Below are 26,239 nucleotides of genomic sequence, written 5' to 3'. Positions count from 1 at the left end.
TGATGCCCCTTTCATAATGTGCAAGCTGACAAAATATATGATTTCCGTTTAAAAAAAATTATAGTTCTTGTCCCTGCTATTTACTCAGCTGTATACAGATATATACTTGAATTGTATGTGTGTGTGTATATATATATATATATATATATATATATATATATATATTTATATTTATTTGGTTCTAGTATGTTAAACTATCACAATAGACATGTTTTATAGTTTTTATTACCAATATTTTGCTAACATTTTATGTGTTTTTATGTCTTTTAGCTGACATGTTCCATGCTAAGTAGATTTCCTTGCAGCATGTTTCTGTCTTCTGCCAGTTATCTAGTGGGATGCAGATCCCGGAGAGCCTTCAGCACAACAGAAGGTGAACTAAAGACTACTAGTCAGGTGGATTACCCTAAGGACACTGTACAGAGCACTACCCATCTTGTTGCAGACTCGGTCGTTCCTGGGACTCCCCCCGGTCTAGCACCACCTACCAACTGCTGCATGAGTGGCTGCCATAACTGTGTGTGGATTGCATATGCAGAGGAGCTCCTGGAACACTATAAAGATGGAGGAGATGCGGCCCTGAGGGCTGTGGATCAGCACATTGAGGATGAGAACATTAAGATGTTCATAAAGATGGAAATAAAATTCAGAATGAAAAGAGATGGGGCCTAAAACATTCAGTATTTCCCATCAAATCTATTAAAAGAACATATTAGGTTGGAAAATCATTGTACTGACTTCCAGGGGATTTAAGAACCTGCAGCACAAATGGAGGATGTGTATTTTAATATATAACACACATGACTGCAGAAAAAATGTCACCATCAAAGGGACAGTGTACTCTGTTTTTTTTTCCTTTTAATATGTTTCCAATGATCTATTTTACTTGCTTGAGTGTATTAAATTGTTGCCGGTTGTATCCCCACCTATTCTGAAAATGTCAGTACATAAGTACTGGTTATAGAAAAGCTATGTAAATGAGATGTAGAAATCACTCTCCCAGTGGGGAGGGGGGGGGTAGGTTAGAGATACTAAATGTTTATTTTCAATAGTTTTCTCTAAGGGCCTTTTGATCTAAAACTCTCCACTCTGGCGAGATTATCTGAGGTATTGTCAGTATGGCTAGGTCCCTAAATAAGTTTAGAAAGGCACATTTTAGCTCAAGAGAATTTTTGTAACTATTTTGGATGTGAAGAACAGATAACTACATTACAATATAGTGCTAAAAAAAAGCCCCCAAAGATTTTGCTTGATTTCTCTCCATGCTGGCGTTTTTTTGATCATTGGGCCCTAAGTATGTGTTTAAAGTGGGAGATAAGTTAGGAAGAATTGTGTGTGTGTGTGTGTGTGTATATATATATATATAGAGAGAGAGAGATAGAGGTCTGCACTGTGTCTGCAAGCTCAGCCCATTTGAGAGTACACTGTGCCTTTTTTAAAGGAATTTTACAAAGGTAAAAGTCACAGACCCACACAAATAGGTCAATCACTATACTTTATAAAATGCATCAAATGATTTAGCTACAAAAATAGACTTTAAGGTGATTTTCTGTTGAAAATAATTAGATCTGTTGTTCTTGTTGAAGGGACATTCCAGTCAAAATATAAATGCACATAGATTTATTAGAAACATATTTGCAATATATATGTATTGGCAAAATGCTTCTAGTAAGAGTTAACATTTTTCTCTGCACGTGCATGTGAAGCATTGCTAGATATTGTCACTGCACCCACATTTTAAATAATGCAGCTGCTTAGATAATCAGTGGGGCTTGTATAATGTCCTCAATTAACAAATTGAGTCATTACCAGATAGTACAAGCACCTTAGGCTCTCTGAACAAGTGTTGTGTTTAAAATGCTGGTGCACGGTGCATACTTAAATACACTTTTGAAACAGCTATAGCTTTTATTAGACGCATATTTGCTAATGTATGTATATTACAAAATTGCTTCTGTTCAATACTGAAATGCACCCATGGGGTTTCCAATTTTGGCTGGAATATCCCTTTAAGGCTTTTGATTGACCCCATAGTTATTTGTTATATTTGTTTTGTTTATATATTTTTTTTTTGCAGACATTTTTAATATCTCAGTGCAATTTGATTTATATAAATGGAGTTTAGTGACAGCATCATTTTACTGTATTACTTAAATTTGGAAAAGTCATGCTTTTTATTGCTTGTTGTTATAGTGTGTTACTGATCATTAAAGGGATAAACAATAATTCAAACTGTGTACCTTTCATGATTCAGATAAAGCATGCAGTTTTAAACAAATTCACAATTAAAGGGACATTAAGCTGCTGGGAATACGTACAGTATAATGGTTACTACTTACCATATTATTGTATTTTCTCCTGTACCTGCAGCTCTGTTATCTTAAAAGACGCTGCAGAATCTGTTGGCGCTCTACAAATAACTGATAATAATAATAATCTTATTTTAACGCTCTGCATCTTATACTGGGCGCCGCCATCTTGTAGCTCATGTACTGTTATATTCTGTGACAGCGCTACATTTCACTTCAGTTTAACTCACATAATAAAGAGCTGAAGTGTTACATTTTTGCAGTTTTTTTGCGCAGTTGAAACTTTAAATAACAAATATAAGCTCCAAGATGGCGGCGCCCTGTGTGAAGATGGAGAACTTCACCAAGTAAAATTTGTAAGATATTGTAGTTGTATTCAACAGTTTAATGACCCTTTTAACTTATATTCTTACTTCATTCTCTTGATATCCTTTGTCAAAAGCTTATTTAGGTAGGCTCAGAAGCAGCAATGTGCTGCTGGGAGCTAGATACTGATTGGTGGCTGCCCATATATATGCTACTTGTCATTGGCACACTCTGTGTTCAGCTAGCTCCCAGTAGTGCATTGCTGCTCCTTCAGCAAAGAATACCAAGAGAATGAAGTAAATTTGATAATAGAAGTAAACTGGAAAGTTTTTTAAAATTGTATTCTCTATCTGAATCATGAAAGAAAAAAAATTGGGTTTCATATCCCTTTAAGAAGTGTTACCGATATATAATTTTATTCATGATTTTTCATTTTAAAGATTTTGTGATCGTTGTTTTAAACTAAAAATATTTATAGCATTATCTATCATTAATGTAATAGTGATTTAACGAACAACAAATATGTATTGCTGCTATTTAAAGGGACAGTAAACAAACAAAATATTTTATCAGCATGAGCTTTTTATTAAATTAACCTCACAATTGGTGCATATTTATTCACTACTCAACCTTCCTATCTTCTTTCTGCTTTTTTCCCCCCTGCTTAAATGAGCATTAATGACAAATTTTATGCATTGGGAATTTATTAAAATAAACGTTTAAAAAAAAAAAGCATTTTAAAGTGTAATTTTGTTTAAAAAAAAATATGCACTTTATTGGAATGCCAAGACACACTCTTTGGAAAGCCACTTAAATGTTATCCCCCTCACCACCTGCACTGCTCATTAGCCCATCTCTCTTAAGCTCACTTTACTTTTGTATTCATGAACTTGACACATTCCTAAAGACTCTCTCTCCCCCTCGCACCACATCCCAAAAACAGTCTAATTATTGCTAATCTGCATTTCATATTATGTCACTCTCCCTCTTGCTCATACTAGCTGCTGGTGACATCTCTCCTAATCCTGGTCCCCCACAACTTCATAGCCTTGCACACCCATGTGTGCCTTTCAATAAACTTCAAAAACAAAACTCTGGTAACCTTAATCTCATTACAGTTGCTTCTAAAGCCACCACCCCCTTCACTTGTGTACTCTGGAACTCTCACTCTGCAACAAGCTCACTTCTATCCATGACCTCTTTATTTCCCACTCTCTCAATCTTCTGACAGAAACCTGTCTCTCTGCTTCAGACACAGCTTCCGCTGCTGCACTGTCACATGGGGGTCTTCACTTCAGCCACACACCTAGGTCTGATAATAGACAAGGAGGTGGTGTTGGAATTTTACTTTCCTCTCGTTGAACCTTTAAACAAATACAGCCCTTCTCTTCCCTCACATTTTCTATATTTGAAACACACCCGCTTCGCTTATTCTCTCCCCTCTCTATACGTGTTTTAGTCATATACCGCCCCCCTGGCTCATCAACTTTATTTCTAGATTCAATTTGCTTCCTGGCTACCTTATTTCATTTCCTCAGACACCCCTGCCCTCATTCTTGGCGACTTCAACCTCCCTGTTGACAATCCCACTGCCTCCTCTACAATTTGTGAAACTCACTTCCTCTTTCGGCCTGTCTCAATGGACTGACTCTCCCACTCACAAAGATGGTCACTTCCTTGATCTGATTTTCAGCTATTGATGCACTATCTCAAACTTCACAAACTCCCCTTTTCCTCTTTCTGACTATCATCTCCTCACTTGTAACATCACATCCCTCCTTCTACCCCTCACACCAAACTTCACAGAAGCATCAAGTCATTAGATCAGCAACAGCTCGCTAGCTCTCTCGAACCTCTCCTCTCTTCCATCCCCTCCTTTTCCTGCCCTGATAAATCTATCTGCCACTACAACTCCACCCTTACATCGGTCATTGATATTCTGGCCCCACATACCATAGCTCGGAAATCATACACTCATCCTCAGCCCTGGCATACTCCTCTGACACGGTACCTACGCAGACGTTCCCGTACTGCTGAGCGACACTGGAGAAAATCTTGGAGTTCAGCTGACTTTCTTCACTACAAGTTAATCTTGAACTCTTACTATTTTGCCCTTTATCTATATAAGTAACATTACTTCCCCACTCTTATCTCTACTCTTTCTTAAAACACAAAACGTCTGTTCTCCACGTTAAATACTTTTCTCCGACTGCCCACCCACCTCCTACTACAACTTCTCTCTCAGCTCAAGATTTTGCCAGCTACTTCAATAACAAAATCAACTCCATCAGAAATTAAATCAGCTGTCAACATGCTACCGATCTCACACCCCCTCAAAACCTCACAATCATCCAAAACCCACATAGCCATAAATTTAGCTCTTTTGCCCCTGTTACAGAGGATGAAGTTTCTGACCTTTATACTATCCTCTCAACTAACTACCTGTCCCCTCAACCCTATCCCCTCACAGCTACTTCCCTCCCTGTCTTCTACCCTTACCCCTATACTCACACGCATCTTCAACCTCTCCCTCAGCATTGGTATAGTTCCCAAATCTCTTAAAGATGCATTAGTCACACCTATCCTCAACAAACCTCTCGATCCAAGCTCCCTATCCACCTACCACACTATTTCCCTACTCCCTCTTGCCTCGAAGTTTCTCGAAAAGCTAGTATATGCACGTCTATCCTATTTCCTTACATTAAACTCCCTCCTTGACCCACCGCAATCTGGATTTCGCCCCATCACTCCACAGATACAGTAATTGTTAAGGTTACCAATGACCTACTTACAGCAAAATCCAAAGGCCCCTTCTCTCTGCTTATCCTCCTTGATCTGTCTGCGGCCTTTGATACTGTCGACCACCCTCTCTTGCTCCAAACCCTCCAATCCTTCGGCATTTGCGACACAGCTCACTCTTGGTTCTCTTCCTATCGGTCTAACCATACCTTTAGTGTAGCCTTCTCTGGGGCATCCTCTGCCCCATTTGCACTTTCTGTTGGGGTACCGCAAGGCTCTGTCCTCGATCCCCTTCTATTCTCAATCTACATGTCATCATTAGGTTCCTTAATAAAGTCCCACAGGTTTCAATATCATTTGTATGCCGATGACGCTTAAATCTACCTCTCGTCACCAGACCTATCTTCTTCCTTGCAAACCACATGTCACTGTCTTTCTTGTAGATCATTTTGGATGTTTTCTCACTACCTTAAGCGAAATCTCTCCAAAACTGAGCTCCTTATTTTCCCCCCTTTTTCAAAAATCTCCACCCCCAACTTCTCTATAACTGTCGATAACTCCATCATTACCCCTACCCCACATGCTCGATGTCTTGACTCAGATCTTTCTTTCACTCCTCACATTCAGTCCTTGGCTAAAGCCTGCTGCTTCCACCTTAAAAACATCTCTAAAATTTTCCTTGCACAAGACACAACTAAGATTTGATTCCACTCTCTCATCCTTTCCTGCCTCGACTGCTGCAACTCTGTCCTCTCTGGTCTTCCTAGCTACCGCCTAGCTCCTTTACAATCCATAATAAATGCCTCTGCCAGGTTCATCTTCCTTACACATCGCTCTTCATCTGTTGCACCTCTCTGCCAATCCCTTCACTGGCTTCCTCTTGCCTCCAGGCTTAAATATAAAATTCTCACTCTGACATACAAAGCCCTCAGCTACACTGCTCTCCCCTACATCTCAGACCTTGAGGCCTATTTATGAAATGTCTGTCGGACCTGATCCGACAGTGCGGATCAGGTCCGACAGACATCGCTGAATGCGGAGAGCAATACGCTCTCCATATTCAGCATTGCACCAGCAGCTCTTGTGAGCTGCTGGTGCAACGCCGCCCCCTGCAGACTTGCGGCCAATCGGCCGCCAGCAGGCGGGTGTCAATAAACCCGATCAAACTCGATCTGGTTGAATTCCAGCGATTCCTGTCCGCCTCATCAGATCAGGCAGACAGGGTTATGGAGCAGCGGTCTTTAGACCGCTGCTTCATAACTGCTGTTTCTGGCGAGTCTGCAGGCTCACCAGAAACACAGGGCGTCAAGCTCCATTAGGAGCTTGATAGATAGGCCCCATAGTCTCCAGATACTCTCCCTCCTGACCCCTTTGCTCTGCTTACAATCTCCTACTCTCCTCCTCTCTTGTTACCTCCTCACATTCCCATTTACAAGACTTCTCCAGACTGGCTCCCATCTTGTGAAACTCTCTGCCTTGCTTTACAAGACTCTCTCCTAGTTTTGAAAGCTTTAAGCACTCCCTAAAGACTGTACTATTCAGGGATGCATACAACCTACACTAACCTTTCCTAACTCTATTGCTATCCCCTTGAACCCCTTAGCATGTAAGTCTATGAGCCCAGCTGTTTGTAGATCACCTTCATAAGAGTCGACTACAACAGTGCAACTCTCGGCAGGGCCCTCTACCTATTTGATCCCTATAAATGTTACCTTGTATACCACCTATGTTTATAGCGCTGCAGAATCTGTTGGCGCTCTACAATTCCTGATAAGAATACTGTGTTATTCAGTTTGCTGTGGCCAATTAGGGAAATATATAAATTATTTTCTGCACGTGTCAACCAACCACTGTGCAGTTTGTAGAAGTGTCGGGGTTCTGCATTCTACAGAATGCCCTCCAGGCAGGGAGTAGAAGCAATACAATTAAATTGCAGGAGAAGCAGGCAAAATAAATAATGAGTGCATAATTAAATATTTTGGGAGCAATGGAATTTTTATATTTAAAAATGTCAAACGAGGGTACAGCCAGTCAAAGGTTCATCTTGCAGAACTGGCGCTGCGGGATGAACCAAACGCCGGGTTCATGAGTTACAAATGAAGCTTTATTAAAAACAAGTCTAACATAATACTAAGTAGGGGCAGGTGATAACTTCTGATTGGCTGTATAGTCTGCTGACCTTTTTTCCCCCTCAAATCCTTTTTATTGATAGAGAAACAGCAATCAACAGAGAATCACAAATTACATACATGTGGTGTCATGGTTCGCAGACCATTAAATATACAGCAAGCTGGCATGGTATGGGCATTCCCATTATGACAAGTCAAAAGTCATCACCCTTCTAGATATATATGAATGACATTGGAAGGACCTTCACAATGAGTATTGAAATTATGTATATGTTGGAGATAATAAAGTTGAGGAAAATTGTTGTAACTCCATCTCAAATTTTCAAATAATACTATAAACCTTTACTTATATAACATTACAACAATTAACATCTTAGTAACGGGGTAGAGCAAAGGGAGAGAGATGAAAAAAAGGGAGGATGGTTCCACCTCTTACCCTTGAATGGTTAGTGATGTATGATGAGGTGAGGTGTCAAAATAGCATTTCTTCTGAGAGTGTTTTATTAGTTTGGTTCCCTGACAATGCAGTTAGGGTTTGAAGGCATCAATTCATGATGGATAAATAGTTTAAGGATTTGTTGTTGTAGAGAGGGGGGCCAAGTGTAGTTATGAGGGGTTGCCATTTGTTTAGAAACGGCTGAAGTCGGTGTTTTGTTTGACATTGTGTTGTCCGATAAAAAGTTGCTTTAGTAAGATTTGTTTAAATTGAGCTATGGTTGGTATTTGTGTAGCGATCCATTTACTTAGAATGCAGTGCCTTTCTAATAATGAACATAAAGTGAGGATTTTATGGAGTTTTTTTTTTTATATGAGTTGTCCCATAGAAAGAGATATATTTTGTCTGTATCAATCTTGATGTCCAAAGTGAAGGTAGATTTTATCCAATATTGGTAATAGCCTGCTGATCATTTTAAGACAAAAAAGCCTTAAATGAATGAGTAAATTGGATAGTTAAAGGGGCATAAAAACACACAATTTTCCGTTCATGATTCGGATAGAACATACAATTTTGTGCAAATCCAGATCTTAGTGTGTGGTTCCGAAAAGAGCTGAATGCGATGAGCAGCTGCCACCGAAGCATTTGAATGCACACTCCTAATTTTAAACAACTTTTTAATTAATTTCTATTATTAATTTTGCTTTATTCTCTTGGTATCCTTTTGGTAAAGAAGCAGCAATATACCACTGGGAGTTAGCTGAACACATTGGTAAGCCAATGACAAGAGGCATATATGTGCAGCCACCAATTAGCAGCCTGCTTCTGGGCCTACCTAGGTATGCTTTTCAAAGGATACCAAGAGAACTAAGCAAATTAGATAGAATTACATTGAAAGTGGTTTAAAATGGTATGCTCTGTCTGAATCATGAAAGAAACATTTTGGGTTTCATGTCCCTTTAAGTAAATATGAAACAATGGGGAGGGGTTTACATTTAAAGTAAAAAAAAAAAAATCTGTATAAAGTTGCTCTTCTCACTGCATTTGAAGCAGTAGATAAAATATTTACATTTACTGTTCCTTTAACTACCAGAACTGTGTCAAGCATTTTGCAGGCCTCCGGCGACAAGAAGGCTTACGCAGCTCGCGTCAGATATGATGCACTATCCATGTCCCCAGATGGGATATCAGATTACTGTACAGGACTGAGAGCCATAATCCTATTAACACTGAACCCAATAAATCCAGTCACATAGGTGGAGTGGATCAGAGTTTTCCCACTAGGGAGTGCATGAAAGGGCTGCTCACCATTTAGAACTGCTGCTGGATATGTAAAACCACTTTGTATTGGGTAAGTGATATTTGGGATATATATATATATATATATATAGGACCAGTACCAAATCAATGCTTTGTTTTATTAGCCTACAAAGTGCTTCTGAACATGTTATTTACTCATATTAGCTAATGACTTGACTATGACTATGCATTTAATGTTTAGCAGTAATACAAACCTGAGTGAACTAGAATTTAGAAAAAAAATTATATATATGTACTATCACACACACACACATATATATATATATATATATATATATATATATATATATATGTACTATCACACACACACACATATATATATATATATGTACTATCACACACACACACATATATATATATATATATGTACTATCACACACACACACATATATATATATATATATATATGTACTATCACACACACACATATATATATATATATATGTACTATCACACACACACACACACACATATATATATATACTATCACACACACATATATATATATATGTACTATCACACACACACACACACACACACACATATATATATATATATATATATATATATATATATATATATATATATGTACTATCACACACACACACACACATATATATATGTACTATCACACACACACACACACATATATATATATATATATATATATATATATATATATATATGTACTATCACACACACACACATATATATATATATGTACTATCACACACACACACACACATATATATATATGTACTATCACACACACACACACATATATATATATATATGTACTATCACACACACACACACATATATATATATATGTACTATCACACACACACACACACACACACATATATATATGTACTATCACACACACACACACACACATATATATATATATATATATATATATATATATATATATATATATGTACTATCACACACACACACACACACACATATATATATATGTACTATCACACACATATATATATATAAAATTTCTTTATACTATAGTTTGCAAGGGGAAGCAATAGATTTGTTGCATTTTCTTTTCGTGATTTCATAAAACTGCTTTTCTCCCCCAAAAAAATGTTAATTTTGAAAATGTGGTGGATTGTATTCCTTCTCATATAGCCTCATACACTGTAGAACTTTCTGTATGTATCTACTGACCTGCTGCAATGGTATTTTACTTTTTTAGAAACTGGTACTTAAAAATATTTCTAAAATCTTCACTCCTGAATTTTACTCACCACCATTAATATAGTTTAAGTTCTTAAAGTTTATTCACATAACTAATTATTTATGTAGTTTTCACCCTCTTAGTTGTACACCTTGCTATGGTGGTCCTTCACATCTGCATTATTTCTGCTATATTGTAGGAATTTCAAGCATCTTTTTAGGAAATATTAAATATTGTTTGTTCTGACTGGAAATAAGTAAAATATGTAACTTAAATTAAACTGTTATTTTATGTTACACTTGCCATGCAGAAACTATTATGCTGTTCTCTGAAACTGGAGAGATCTGGTTTTGAATCCAACATTTGGCTAGAAAATTTTAGAAACAGAAATTTGACTGTGGACACTTTGGAACAATGGAATTTTAATCTTGTGAACTGTAAAGAGTGATGTAATGATTCTGTTGAAGTGAGCTTTTTATTATATTATTTTGATAAAATACTGTTCTGTAATTCTGCAGTTTCATAACCAGCAAGGCCAATAAGTATTACAACAGGTTCATAAGACGAGGACATGAAAAACAAAAACAATGTGACTCACACAGTGTACAATGCACATACAGTATATGACAATAACCCAGAAATCCTTGACAGTCCTGGCAGACAATAACATTGGTTTGATATTTTTTTTCTATACAGCATGTAATTTTTTTCAGATCTTATTATGAGAAGCTTGTTTCCTGTATTTTAGAAATGTTTTTGTTATTATCTTTTACAAGTCAGGGGGAAAAAATTACTAATCCACTCAATGTTAAAAGGACATAAAACAAATTTTTTTTTTCTTCATGATCCGGCTAGAACAAATAATTTTAAACAGTCATATATTAATCTCTCTAACCGACAAACCTAAGGTATCATAATTTACATTAAAGGGACACTGTACCCAAAAAATTTCTTTTGTGATTCAGATTGAGCATGAAATTTTAAGCAACTTTCTAATTTACTCCTATTATCAAATGTTCTTCATTCTCTTTGGTATCTTTATTTATTTATGCAAGAATGTAAGTTTAGATGCCAGCCCATTTTTGGTGAACAACCTGGGTTGTCCTTGCTGATTGGTGGATAAATTTATCCACCAATAAAAAAGTGTTGTCCAGAGTACTGAAACCAAAAAAATGCTTAGATGCCTTCTTTTTCAAATAATGATAGCAAGAGAACGAAGAAAAATTGATAATAGGAGTAAATTAGAAAGTTGCTTAAAATTGCATGCTCTATCTGAATTACAAAAGAAAAAATTTGGGTACAGTGTCCCTTTAAGTCCCACAATTCCCTAGAATAATGTTGCGGGTATGGACTTTGAGTGCAATCTTTGCAGTAACAATGTGCCATTTGTACAGTGGCCACCTCTCTATGTCCTGTGGTGCCTGGAAAGCTCCAGAAGGAACCAGAGATAGTTATGGATTTGTGACCTGAATAATCAGCTTATGATGAAAAGGTTTGCTGAGGCAGCACCAGTCATATAATCGCATCATACCCATGGTAGGTACCACTTTACCAATGATGGAGGCTGAGGACCATTTTGTATACCTTTTCAATCAAGCGCAAGCAATTTATTTACTGAACAAAACACAACAGGGACCACATCTAATTACTTCAGTTTATGAGTGCATCACTAGCTCCATGATGAAAAGGTTTTACAAAGACCTCACACACATTTCTATGATTTCTGATTCATGTTCATATGGTTCAAGATAAGTATTAAACAGAAATAAAATAAACCTTTGCCCCATTATATTAGTTCATAACATATCAGTGACCCAGATGAGACTATGAACAGTTACTTTTATTATATGAGTAATATAAATATGGGCTTCACCGGCTTGCCTTTTTAGAGGTAAAGATAGATGTTTTACTTGTGTAATAAAGTACAATATAGAAGCTTACTTTATCCTCATAAATTCTCCAGTCAAGCTAGAATTTGTAGACTATGTATTAGGGCTGTAACAACTAATCGGTGAGATTAATCATAAAAATAGTGGTCAACGAGTCTCATTGATTAGTCTGCGATTAGTTGGCCAGTTGAACGGCACCAGCTGTTTCACTCCAGTGAACTCCTGCACAAGAAATAGTTTTTATTTTATTTTTTTCTATCCGATTAATCGGCTGATTATTATCTGGTTAATCGGATAGAAAAAAAATAATTGAAACAATAAATACAATTTTTTGCACGGTACCATGTGCAGGAGTTCTTTGGAGTGAAGCAGCTGGTGCAGTGCAACTAATAACCCAATCACAAACCACCTAATCGGTAACGAGATTCATTACAAGTTTTTTAGATGAATCTTACCGATTGGTTGTTGCAACTCTACCATGTTCTCACAAAATGCAAAGTAAATTGTATCTTAAAACACAAATATAGATTTCAATATAAAGAATACATACATAAAATTAGCAGTTTCTTGGTAAGATCTATGACGTTGCACAAATCCCTCAAAATTACTAGCACACAGGTCCAAAAATATACACACTGATTCTCAAAGCGTCAGTTGTATGGATCTGTTACATCATTCTGCACTATATAATATTTAGCAATATATAATGCACTGGAGGAAGTTTGCCCTAGTTCAGATATGCATAGTATCTGTGCTTAGAAGAGGCACGTGTTAAATTTTGCCTCAATATAAATAAACATTTGAAGTTTTATCTGAACAACATTAGAATACACTTTAAAGGGATCCGTAACTCATTTATATATATATATATATATATATATATATATATACACATATATATATGCATATATATATATATATATATATATATATATATATATATGCAATGAAACACTATATTGCAAAAGAGCTGTGTACTTGTCATTAGAGACAGATACAAATGAGCTACAACTATGAACAAACAAACACAGTGTAGATTGTAGCAGGATTAGCTTTCTGAAGTCTGGATTATGCATTTCCAATTCTAGCAGGATTTGGAAAATCCACTATTTTCAGAGTTAAATTACAGGAAAGGGAATATAAATACTGAACATATATTACAATGTTTTCTTTTTTTTATTATACAAAATTAAACATTGTATAGGGGTTTCAAAGAGTGTTTTATATAAAACAGTCTGCACTGTACCTAGGAATTCTAAAGCCTTAATCATATTCCTTGTAATGGCACCAAACTGTGTCTATAATTAGAGGTCTCAAGCAAAAAATGAGATATCTTGTGAAGAAATGAGTGACTGTAAACATTTCAAGAACATATGGAGAGAGGCTTTTATGTAACAATAGGTAATCTCTGTTAATACATCACCATATGGGGTTCATGGCTAAGAGTATATAAAGAGGATATGAGACTGATTTCTTTCTTTTCCTTAAAGGGACAGTATACACTCATTTTCATATAACTGCATGTAATAGACACTACTATAAAGAATAAAATGCACAGATACTGATATAAAAATCCAGTATAAAACTGTTTAAAAACTTACTTAGAAGCTGTCAGTTTGGCTCTGTTGAAAAGGTAGCTGGAAAGCCCACTGCAAGTGGGAAATAAGACATTCCCCCCCCTCCCCCTTCTTTTGCATATGAAAAGACCCTTTACACAATCAGGAGCAAGCTGGAGAAGGTAGCTGATGGTATTCAAATAAAACTTTGGGGCTTGGTTAGGAGTTTGAAAATCAGAGCAATGATATTTAAAAATAAGCAAAACTATACGATTTAAAAAAAAAAAAACTTTATGAGCTATATGAATAGATCATCTACAAAACATTTATGCAAAGAAAAAATGAGTGTATAATGTCCCTTTAAGGGAGGGAAATAAATTAATAGAAATGAAAAGCATTCAAATTTTCAACCTCAGTTTATTTTACTATGTGCTGATTTCTACAAAAATGTATGAGTCTGTCGTAATAGTGATCATTTAGCTGTTCTGATACATTCAAAAAGAAGGGAAAAAACCTGGAGAGTGTATTGTGTTATCTGGGTCTTAAAGGGACACTGAACCCACATTTTTTCTTTTGTGATTCAGATAGAGCGTGAAATTTTAAGAAACTTTATCATTTACTCCTATTATCAAATGTTCTTTATTCTCTTGGTATCTTTATTTGAAATGCAAGAATGTAAGTTTAGATGCCGGCCCATTTTTGGTGAACAACCTGGGTTGTTCTTGCTGATTGGTGGATAAATTTATCCACCAATCAAAAACTGCTGTCCAGAGTTCTGAACCAAGAAAAAAAAGCTTAGATACCTCTTTTTCATATAAAGATAGCAAGAGAACGAAGAAACATTGATAATAGGAGTAAATTAGAAAGTTGCTTAAAATTGCATGCTCTGTCTGAATCACGAAAGACAAATTTTGGATTCAGTGTCCCTTTAAGTTGTACACAGATCAGGATCCACTGCAACCTAGGTACCTTCTTATGCCCCATTCTAGATATATCTTTATTATGCTATTCATTATTACAGTTACATAGGTGGCACTTTGTCCCATGAGTAAATAAGCTTCCTTCCTATGTGGGAGTTTGTACTGAAAGGGACAGTAAATATATAGAGATGTTTATAAAAAAATGTTGAACAAATCCATAGCAAAACTGCTGCCACATAATGCTACAGAAACGTGCACACTCCTGAGCTTACCTTCCTGCTTTTCAACAAAGGATACTAAATAAAAATGTAATAATAGAAGTAAAATGGAAGGTAGTTTAAAACTGTAAGATCTATCCGAATTTTGAAAGAAAACAATTTGGGTTTCATGTTCCTTTAACGTTTCCATGTCCCCATGAAGAGTTAAGTTTTAGTTTAATTGAATTGATTATACACAATATGCTCTGAGGTTTTTTATTAATGAACATTCTTTAGCCATATACCTAATCCATATCTGCACCATACATTGCAATGTGTGCTAATTAGTGTTAATATGTGCAAGCCCCTAATCATTAGTGAGGCTAGAAATATATCATTTAGAGGCAAGTTCTAAGCAACGTATCCCTATATGTGTGCCAGTATGTTAGGATTTCTGCTATTGCTTTTTAGTTTTGTGTGTGTTGTTGCTCTCACCTGACCATTCTGCTTCTTTGTTTTGTACCTTTTATTTGATTCTGCCTTGGATTTGTTACCTGATATTGGGTCTGATTCCAAGTAGCACGCTAATTCCCCCCCCCCCCCCAGCTTGCGCATAAACTGCGTTCAAAGTAAAAAAAATAGTGCAGCTGCATTAGCACTGGTATTACAAGTTAAAAGTAAAAGTTATTGTGTGAGAAAAAGACTCAGGTGCGCTAACTTCAGCACTTCAGATATTGCGACCATGCTACCTCCATCTTCCCATAGACTTTTATGGTGTGCACTACATAACTAGCCTATTAGTAATTGCTGATAGATCAACTGCGCCAAAGCCAAAGATGCGTTAGTAAAACAGTAAGTATATTCCTTTGTTCTTCAAATAGAAGAAAATAGTATATATATATATATATATATATATATATATATATATATACACACACACTCAGTAATCTGCAAAAGTCTTGTTGTTTTAGCAATGGTATAATGACCATAGATAATTATTTCTTAATGTCTTTATTAGAATACAACCAGAAAATACAGGATATGTGTATGCAGTATTAAAAATCAGAAAAACAAATCAGAAAAACAGCTTCTATAGGTTAAAGAGGCAAGTATTTACAGGGAGTGCAGAATTATTAGGCAAGTTGTATTTTTGAGGATTAATTTTATTATTGAACAACAACCATGTTCTCAATGAATGAGTGCTTGCGGCCTTCAGTGAAACACGGTGGAGGGTCTGTCCTGGTTTGGGGCTGCATTTCTGCCAGTGGTGTTTTGGCAACATTTTGTCCTGAAAATTTAGGGGGTTTTATATTTTGTGTACATAGTTCCTGTATTTTCTGTTTTTATCTTAATAAAGAGACTGAAAAATAAATATGAATGGTCATTAAACCTTTGCTAAAACAACAAATATAATGGTGGCCTAAAACTTTTGCACAGTACTGTATATGTGTGTTTACTATATATACAGTATATATAGTGTGTGTGTATATATATATATATATATATATATATATATATAATTATTTTTTTAATATATATTTATACATAAATGTATGGCAGCAAATGCAAGAAGCATGATAGGTAAAATGGGGGAGCAGGAGCTCTTATATGCAAAAGAGGATTAGGATATTATTAGTATAACTGAAACCTGGTAATTCACATGACTGGGAAGTTAACTTAGAGGGTTATACTTTATTTAGGAGTGACAGGAGTAATAGAAGGGGTGGAGGAATTTGCATGTATATCAAACCTGACCTTAAACTACAATAAGGGAAGATATTTATGATGATAGAGGTGATAATGTAGAAATAATGTGACTTGAAATAAAGAGTGGGGAAAAAATAAAAATATGACTAGGAACATGCTACAAGCCCCCCACCATTAGTGACATGGAGGAAACTCAACTGCTAATGCAAATAGAAAAGGCTGATAATAATAAAAGTGTAGTAATTATGGAAGAGTTTTAACTACCACAAAATAAACCAATGAATCTACTAATACACCTAAGGAAGGTTTATTTTTAAATGCTCTCAAAGATAGCTTCATGTCACAATTAATAGAGGAGCCAACTAGGAATAAAGCTAATTTGGATTTAGTGGTATCAAACAATACAAATCTAATATCAAACATAGAAAGAGATCATTTGGGTAACATTGATCATAACATGGTCATGCTTGAAATCACTTTCCAAAAACAGTGTTAAAAGGGTTCAACTAAGACTTTTATTTTAAGTAAGCAAAATTCAATGATTTAGGAAATCATTAAATAGCATAAATTGGGACAAAGTATTTTTAAATTAAAAACACAGAGAATAAATGTATAACATTTGAAAATGTGTAAAATAAATGTACACAACAAATACCATATGGTTGTAAACGTAAAAGAAATAAATCTAAGCCAATTTAGCTGAATAAAAATGTGTTATGAGAGATTAAGAAACAAATGTAGGGCATTTAAATTATTCAAAGAAAATAGTACAGACTCAAATATCTAAGGAATGTAACAAAGCATGATAAAAACAATCAAATAAACCAAAAGTAAAAATCAAAGATTAATTGCAAAGGATTCTGGAGAAAAATCTGTATAATATTAAGGTAAATAAAACTCCATGTCCAGATGGAATACACCCAAGGGTTTTAAGGGAATTTAGCACTGTTATAGCCAAACCTTTACTAACAATATTTACCATCAAGCATAGTACCCCAGGAATGGCATAAAGCTGTTTTGGTGCCACTTTTTAAAAAGGGAAGCAGGGATGATCCAGGAAGCTATAGACCAGTTCGTCTGACATCGATTGTTGGGAAAATACTTGGGATTATAAAGAATTATATTCATGAGTTTATGGGGTCCATTTATCAAGCTCCGTATGGAGCTTGAGGGCCCGTGTTTCTGGCGAGCCTTCAGACTCGCCAGAAACACAAGTTATGGAGCAGCGGTCTAAAGGCTGCTGCTCCATATCCTGTCTACCTGCTCTGAGGAGGCGGACAGACATCGCCGCAATTCAACCCGATCGAATACGATCGGGTTGATTGACACCCCCCTGCTAGCAGCCAATTGGCTGCAAATCTGTAGGGGCAGCGTTGCACCAGCAGTTCACAAGAGCTGCTGGTGCAATGCTGAATGTGGAGAGTGTATTGCTCTCCGCATTCAGCGAGGTCTGTCGGACATGATCCACAATGTCAGATCATGTCCAACAGGCCTTTCATAAATAGGCCCCTATGAATGTAAACAAGATTATGAGTCCAAATCAGCATGGTTTTATGAGAAATAGATCATGTCAAACTAATCTAATTAGATTCTATGAGGATGTAAGTAAAAATATAGATAAAGGGGAATCAGTTGATGTGATATACTTGGATTTTGCAAAGGCTTTTGATACAACACTACTTAAAAGATCATTGTACAAAATTAACTGGTAATAGCTGAAAATGTAAACTGATGGATAAATAAATGGATAAAAGAAAGGGAGCTACGAGTAGTAGTAAATGGATCATACTCTGATTGGACAAAGGTAATAAGTGGAGTTCCCCAGGGATCAACACTGGGTCCTATTATTTTTAAAATTTTTATTAATGACTTGGAGCAAGAATTAAATAGTAACATCTCTATTTTTGCAAGTACAAAGTTGTGTAAGGCCATTAGGCCAGTGCAGAATGCAATTGCTTTGCAGGGTTTTTTTAAAAAAATTGGAAGAATGGGCTGGTAAATGGAAAATTAAATTTAATAATAGCAACCTATTATTTAAATGGGACTAGATTTAACAAAACAGAAGAGAAAAGGGATTTAGGAGTAGTAACAAAACGGTGACGTGCATTAATAGGAGGCAAGGGAGGCAGCGCCTCCCCTGTCCAATCAGAAAAAAAAGTTTTTATTTATGATTAAAAAAAATATATAGTTTGTGTTTTTTGTTTAACATTTTTTGACCATGCCCACTCAGGTACAACCCAAGCCCCCCCCCCCCCGCCGGTGCCACAGATGCCTTTTTAATGTTGTTAATTTACGCTCAATTAGAGCTTCTTTTATGTCTTCTTTTACCTAATCTACTATGTTACTATGTGTTAGGAATTGTTAGCATGACTAGTGCCATCTTGTTCTTCGCCGCCATTTTGTCTTAGGCATCCATCTTGTGTAATGAATCTTTTATTATAGCAGTTATTATGTAGTAAGAAATATGCTGAAGTTATTAAGAATTGTATTAGCCTTGCAAAAGATTCCTGGCGAGATGCCCGGAAGTCCGTTATCTAGGTAAGAGGCCCAAATGACCTTGCTTGAAGCTGAAATAGGCGCACAGATGTATCTTTGCTACTGTTATAAGAAATACTCCTTCATACTCCTTTTTCTCTCATATATTTTAATAAGCTTCTTTTGTTCATGAAATATGGTATGATATGACGCAGTCATAGTGTGTCATCATGTTAAGCCTGTATGCTGAGATTGGTGCCTATAAGACATGTTGTGTGTTTGGATCATTGCTGCGTGGTCTGAGTGTGTTCTAAGGATATCCTTATCAGATAATCTACATCTGCTCCAGGTGATACAGTGGGCCCGAGGCTTAGGCCTGACCTGACACTCCCCCCATGAAACCAACACCTTACAGTTTCTGGTGTCAGCTCGTGGGATTCGCAGTCGGTAAGTATGAGTGTTTTTACTCTGCTTTCCCTCTGTGAATCTGAACCTAAATTTAGTCTTGTAATAGGTGTTGGTAATATATGATAAAGGGTTAAATGGGATTCCTGCAGTAAAGAGAGAAGCAGGGTTTTGTGCGAAGGTTTCAGTCCTGTCGGCACTTGTGATAATCCCTCTAGACAGGTTAATAGTCCTGTGCTAGTTTAAGATAGATATTGTAGTTCTGTCTGATTGAAGCGGGCAAGATAAAAGTTGTCATGCACTTAAAAGTGGCATTGCTTTGTGATAAGTGGGTTTGAGTCCCTCTTGTGTTGAAATTGTCCTTATACATGTCCTATAATAGAGTTTGTGTTACCCACCTGGAGCTGACGTGTGATATTTGATGCTTTGCTTATTGCTATTAAATTGCTATATAATTTTATTTGCTGTGCTACATATTAAGTGACTGTGCATTTTTAGCATTGCTGCTCTTATTTGCATGTAAAATATTTATAATAACTGCGTGTTCGAAAAGGAGAATGTTATTGCATTTTTAATGTCTACAAAGGGGTTAACAGAAGTATTTCAGAAGCAGGGAGACAGCAGAGAAATATCCACTCTAGAAAGGGAGGGGGATCATAAAAAAAACTGTCAGTAAGCACTGCTGTGTAGATTCAAAGAGAAAACTCTGTGTTAAAGAATGTTGAGGGCAAAGAAGGGGGGCCACTGAGCGCACACACAGATCAGAGAACAGGAAAAAAAAACAGTTACAGCAGCTCCGTTTGTAAAACTCTTTCTCTCTTTGTTTGCAGTAATGAAAAGGAAATTTTGTATATTTTGATGTGTCATGTGTGATGTGCCTGTTATCTCGTGTAGAAGAGTTGCTTAGATCAACAAAAATTAATAAAATAAAAAAAGGGAACGGAGGATGTTTTTATCCTGTTTGAAATGTGTTTTTCTCAATTTGTGGGGAAATGGCCATTCTTTGCAAATTCGGACACTTTCAAATACATTGTAAATTTGGTGGAAAGTTGATCTTATTGTATTTTTATGTGTCTTTGGTATGTTATTTTGAATATTTGTTTTCCGGAGGAAAGGAAAAAAAGGGGGAGTGAATTCTGGTATGCGAGATGAGATGGGCTTGTGTGTCGGTATCGCTGTAAAAATGTTTCTTTCTGTTTCTCTGCTGGGAAATCAGACGTTGTAAGGAGGTATTTTGTAGTGTTATTTTTTTATAAATGTATTTTAAAGTCAACAGCATGTTTTAAGTATGTGTGTTATTAATAAGCAGTTTTTTTTTTTTTTTTTTTTTTTTCTTTTAAATATTTTATTGGTGAAGTACATCATTTCGTACATAAAAAGACATAACATTCATCGTTGTATCTGATTATATATGTAACATTGTGAAAACATCTTTTATGAAATTAAATATGCCAAGAAAACAAAAGGAAATAAAGATAATCGTTTATCTAAAGACAATTTTTCAACTTTCATACTCTGTCTTCTAGTACTTCACATTTTATATCATTTCTAAGAAAAAGGAAAATCGAATAACCAAATGGGGATAAATCGAAACAAACAAACAAATAGACAAAAGGGGAGAAAAAAAAAAAAAAAAAAAAAAAGGAGAAAGGGAAAACAATTGGTATCTTAACCCCTGCCATTCCCCCGGGGCCCCCTCCCAGCCCCGCTGACCATTCACACTTCATTTATTTTGATCTTCTATCCACTGCCGCGGGAGGATCTCCCCCGCGACCAGTGAAAGGAACGCTACAGAATTTGTCAGAGGGGTGATAAATTGTTTCTGAGATGCCAATGGCCACTTTTGAATTAACTTTAACCATTTCCCGAAATATCTCTTGAGATATTTCTCTGATATTAAATTTTTATCGTATAGTTCTATCCTCATTTGTAGTCTAATTGCACTTGCGAGTTCAGCTATACTCGGGGCACTTATTAACTTCCATTTCTTGAAGACTAACATACGGGCCGCTAGGATAACGGTATTAATCAACAGCTGATCCCCGTAACATGTCTGATCATGGCACAAAAAAAAAATCTTTCTGGGGGTAAATTCGCAGCCATGCTGCAAATGTCTATTCAACCAAAAATTGGCTTTCCCCCAGAATTGTCTAATCTTGGGGCATGACCAGAGACAGTGCAACATATCTGCCTTATCAGCACAACATTTGAAACACCTATACCTTGGTTCGTCACGCACCCATTTATTCATCCTTTCTGGTGTTAAATAAAAATTATTTACTAATTTCATATGAGCTTCCCTCCAACCCGTCTTAGTTGTAGTTGCCTCACATAGACTTAGACTCTTCTTTATATCAGATTCTTGTATATTAGTGAAATATCTTTGGAAGGTCTCTTTAATTCGAGATAGATGTCTATCCCCCAGTTTAGAATATAGGGCCTCATACCAAAAAGTGATTGATCTAACACCAGCTTTATATAATTTGAGGCCTGGCTCTATCTCATGTAAGCTCCAATCTGGTATGCCTGAACCCATTAATGATGTTATGAAACTTCTGGCCTGGAGATAAGCAAAGAAATTATTTGAAGGAAGATTATATTTATCTGATATCACGCTATACAATTGAATTATATTACTGTCCAACCTAAGAAGCTGTGAGAAATATGTAATACCTTTAGTATGCCATTCTTTAAATACCCCATTATATATACCTGGAGAAAATGCGGGGGTCCCAATAATGGGTAGAAACCGGGATTTCTGGAAGTCTACTCCCATCATCTTGCAGTATTTCTGCCAAGCTAATACAATATTTGAGAATGTAATTAATTGTTTGATATTAGAGGGTAGTTTGGCGTATACATGGTGCAGAGCTGCTTTCAAGCTAAAGGGTGCAATTAAATCAGACTCCATGTCGAAATATGTGACATACTGTGCTTCCGTCAGCCAGTCCGCACCATATTTGGCCAACGTAACCCAGTTATAGTATCTTAAATTTGGTAAGGCCATGCCACCAAATTTTTTAGGAATAGACAATTTCTCAATTGACAGGCGTGGTTTCTTATTGCCCCAGATAAATGATGTGCATGCTCGGTTATATAAAACTATATCCTTTTTATGAATAACCAGAGGTAAATTTTGTAACAGGAATAAGATCCGCGGGAACAAGATTGTTTTAATCAACATAATTTTTCCTGAAAGAGAAAGAAAAAGTATGTTCCACTTTTGGAATTCAACCTCTAGATTCGCAAACATTTTAGTGTAATTTAAGCCATACCATTCCCCTGGATCTCTGCCTATGAACACCCCGAGATAATTTATACTATCTACCTCCCTGAAAGGGTGACGCGTATAGCTATGTTTATTCTTGTTAATCCATAAGATCTCAGATTTCTGAGCATTGATCTTGTATCCAGTGAATTTACTAAAAGCAGTTTTAGTTTTAAGTGATAATTGTTGTATGTAAATATAAAAAAAACTGTCCACCTGTTGCGGCATATAAATATATTGTTTTTGCAAGTGAAGTAACTAACGACTTTGAAAGTGTGATGGTGTGTGTGATTTTTGTCACGCTCTAGTAAATATGAGAGTTTTTCTGGTATGATTAATGGGTTAAGTATGTTGTATTTGTAAGATCTGTGCACAGAGTTAGTGGAAAAGATAAAATATAGTTATAGGCTGTATATCATTAAATGTATCTAAAGGTATTTGGGTCCGTTTCTGTTGCAAGTAAATTAATATGCAGGTCATGATACAGTACAGAAGTTGAATTTGTGTGGTAAATCATACAATCAGCCTAAATTATGGTTAGGGTATACATATGTAATTTACGTGATAAATGGTTAGTCCTTAAAGGGACAGTCCACTGTAACATAGTTTTGATATTAATGTATTGTCAATGGCTTGTTATACAAGCTGAATAGTTTAAAATGTAGGATAAGTTGCATTTGTGAGTTTATGTGTATATATGAAGTAAATTGCAATGGGTTGAATTTTGGATAATCCTTATGTTATATTTGTCTGTAAAATCAGAGCTCAGTGCGTAGACAGAGCAATGGAAAATTGTCATTTTATTATTTAAAGGATCAGTTCACTCATGTGAAAGGAGTTCAGGAGCAGCAATAACACCGTATTAGTAGTTTGCAAAATATATATTTTTTTGAGACCTTTCTTTGTATTATTCTTTTTAAATCTGCCGTTTAGATAGCAGATATTTCTTTTGCAGTGTAACTGAATTCTCTCTCTAATGCAAACTGAATTGTTAAGTTGTCTACAATCTTAGTGTTGCGATCTGTGAGACTAGCGGGAAAAAAAAAAAAAGACAAACAGAGGAGTGAAAGTATTTAAAGGGATACAGGCAAATTGATATAACATCTGAGATTTTAAGGAAATAGTTACAGAAAAGACAATGAGGTTTACTGTAAGCCTAACACTAGTATATTTAACTGTGTTAGCAGTTTCAATTAAAGATCATTTTTAATTTGGGTAAAATGTCCCTTTAACTAGCCTGCATCCCACTGTGAGTGTGTTTTTATGCTGCTTATGCTTGCTTAGGCTATTTAATGAACGTCAGTATGCATTTTTATTATAAGTAAGGCCAATGGATCATTGGGAATAATTTAAAGGGGAAATTTTATTATTATTCTTTTGTAGAAAGCTCATTTTTTTGTGTTATATGCAATTGTTATATTTGGCTAGAGAGCTGCAGAATGGTGAATATCAAATTATAAACAAAGTTAGATCCAATAATTGTGTTGTTATTAAAAATTTGGTTATGTAAAAGTATAGACTGGATTCTAGAGTTTTCCACAAGTTATTTGTGTCACCTATGATTTATTTCACAGTGGATCTGCATGGTGCATGCGGGCAGGAGCTATATAGAGCAGTGGCTGTACCATTATTATCTAATCTTTACCAAAATAGGATACTTAGGTGTTTGTGTGTTCCTTTGTAAATTTACGGTTAGGGATTTTATTTGTAAATATGCAACTGGAGTTTATTGAGCATCTGCAGTGATTGCATCATTAGTATGATCTTATAGTATTGTGCATAGTAGAATTTGCAAACCAGGGTATAAATGGTTCTTTTAGGATTTTATTTATTTGTAGTGTTTTGCGAGTGCTGTGTTTCAGTGAACGTCAGTATATGTGTTGAATTTCAGGTTAATTGTGGTTGTTTAAAGTTTGTGTCGGCTGTTAATGTTTTGTTGTGTGGAATGGACAATTGGTTTTAAATGTTTTCTACGAGATTGTTATGTTTTTCTCTTTTGTGACTGCGTGTGGAAGCGTGCTGTATGAATGGCATATTGAATAGTGAGGTGTATTTGATTTTGCTTGCTATTGAGCATAGTATTCTGCATGCATGAGTGGAGTGCATGATTTGTCTTTTAGTTTATTGTTATATTGTGTTTGCGTGCCACATGGGATGTTTCACGTAAACAAGGGGGAAGTATTGATGAGTATCTTTGTGTGAGTTAGGTGATTATTATTTTAAGTAAGAAAGTGAACCTAAAATGTTTTTATTTTTCTATTTTTGTTCTTAACACAATATTTGTATTTGCAGGATGAGATTATGCAGCTGTATCCAGAGATTAAAGACACTAACTGGTATAGCTATATATCTATATAAATTTATATAGATATATAGATAAATATTGTATATATATATACATACATATATATATATATATATAAATACACACACATACACACTCACAGATATATAAAATTTATATTTAAAAATAAAAATAACTTTTTTTCTAAGTGAAGAACATAGGAATGTAAGGTATTTCTATAAAAAAAAACACGTTAAAACAATAAAAATTATATTGCATGTTTCAAGTTATTATTAAATATTCTATAAAGGTGTTTATATGTGTATATATGTATGTATGTGTGTGTGTGTGCACATTATTATTATTATTATTATTATCGGTTATTTGTAGAGCGCCAACAGATTCTGCAGCGCTAACATGCATATTTACACATCTAAACACATAAATGCACATGTAGAAACATATATAGACATGTATACATACACACATGCACATATTTAGATATAAAGCGTAGGTACGTCTGGGTGATACATGTCAGGTGTGTTTACCCTATGACTGTGGTTAAACTTGGACTTCATTGCACCTACGTTGTCCAGCAGCAGTTTTTTCCTTTTGGTCTTTTATTTAGATTTAATTGTAGCCCTTTCTGGTCAAACACCTTTCCCTTTACCATATCCCTTTTAAGTTTTAACGCCTTTTTAGCAACATTAAAATGATATTTTTTTAAATAAAAATTGTATATATGAATTTAATACTTTATTTTAATGTCTTTGTGTGTCTTGTAAAAAACAAAAGTAATCCTTACACTTTTCTTCCGGTCTCAATTTGCACTTAAAGGGACATAATACTCATATGCTAAATCCCTTGAAAGTGATGCAGCATAACTGTAAAAAGCTGACAGGAAAATATCACCTGAGAAACTCTATGTAAAAAAGAAAAATATTTTACCTCACAACTTCCTCAGCTCACCAGAGTAAGTACTGTATAAAGATTTATCTTTCAGTTACTGCCCAGCTGCAGGTTTAAAAGAAATGAACAGCAACCAATCGGCATCAGCAGTGCTGAGGTCATGAACTCTTTTACTGTGATCTAATGAGATTTCAC

At 35.5% G+C, this 26,239-nt stretch overlaps 1 protein-coding gene across 1 annotated transcript in view; it reads left to right on the top strand.

Moving 5' to 3' along the window:
* Positions 1-685: 685 nt before the first annotated feature.
* LOC128643494 (retinal rod rhodopsin-sensitive cGMP 3',5'-cyclic phosphodiesterase subunit gamma) overlaps positions 686-26,239 on the top strand; it is a 39,118-nt gene continuing 13,564 nt past the window's right edge. The window contains exon 1 of the mRNA XM_053696339.1: positions 686-9,270. The gene's annotated coding sequence lies outside the window, so the exon portion shown is untranslated. The remainder of the gene's footprint in view (positions 9,271-26,239) is intronic.

Source organism: Bombina bombina, unplaced genomic scaffold, assembly GCF_027579735.1.
Source record: "Bombina bombina isolate aBomBom1 unplaced genomic scaffold, aBomBom1.pri scaffold_776, whole genome shotgun sequence".
Classification (NCBI taxonomy): Eukaryota; Metazoa; Chordata; class Amphibia; order Anura; family Bombinatoridae; genus Bombina; species Bombina bombina.
The sequence above is the reverse complement of the archived record's forward strand: the minus strand, read 5'-3'. Positions and strand labels throughout refer to the sequence as shown.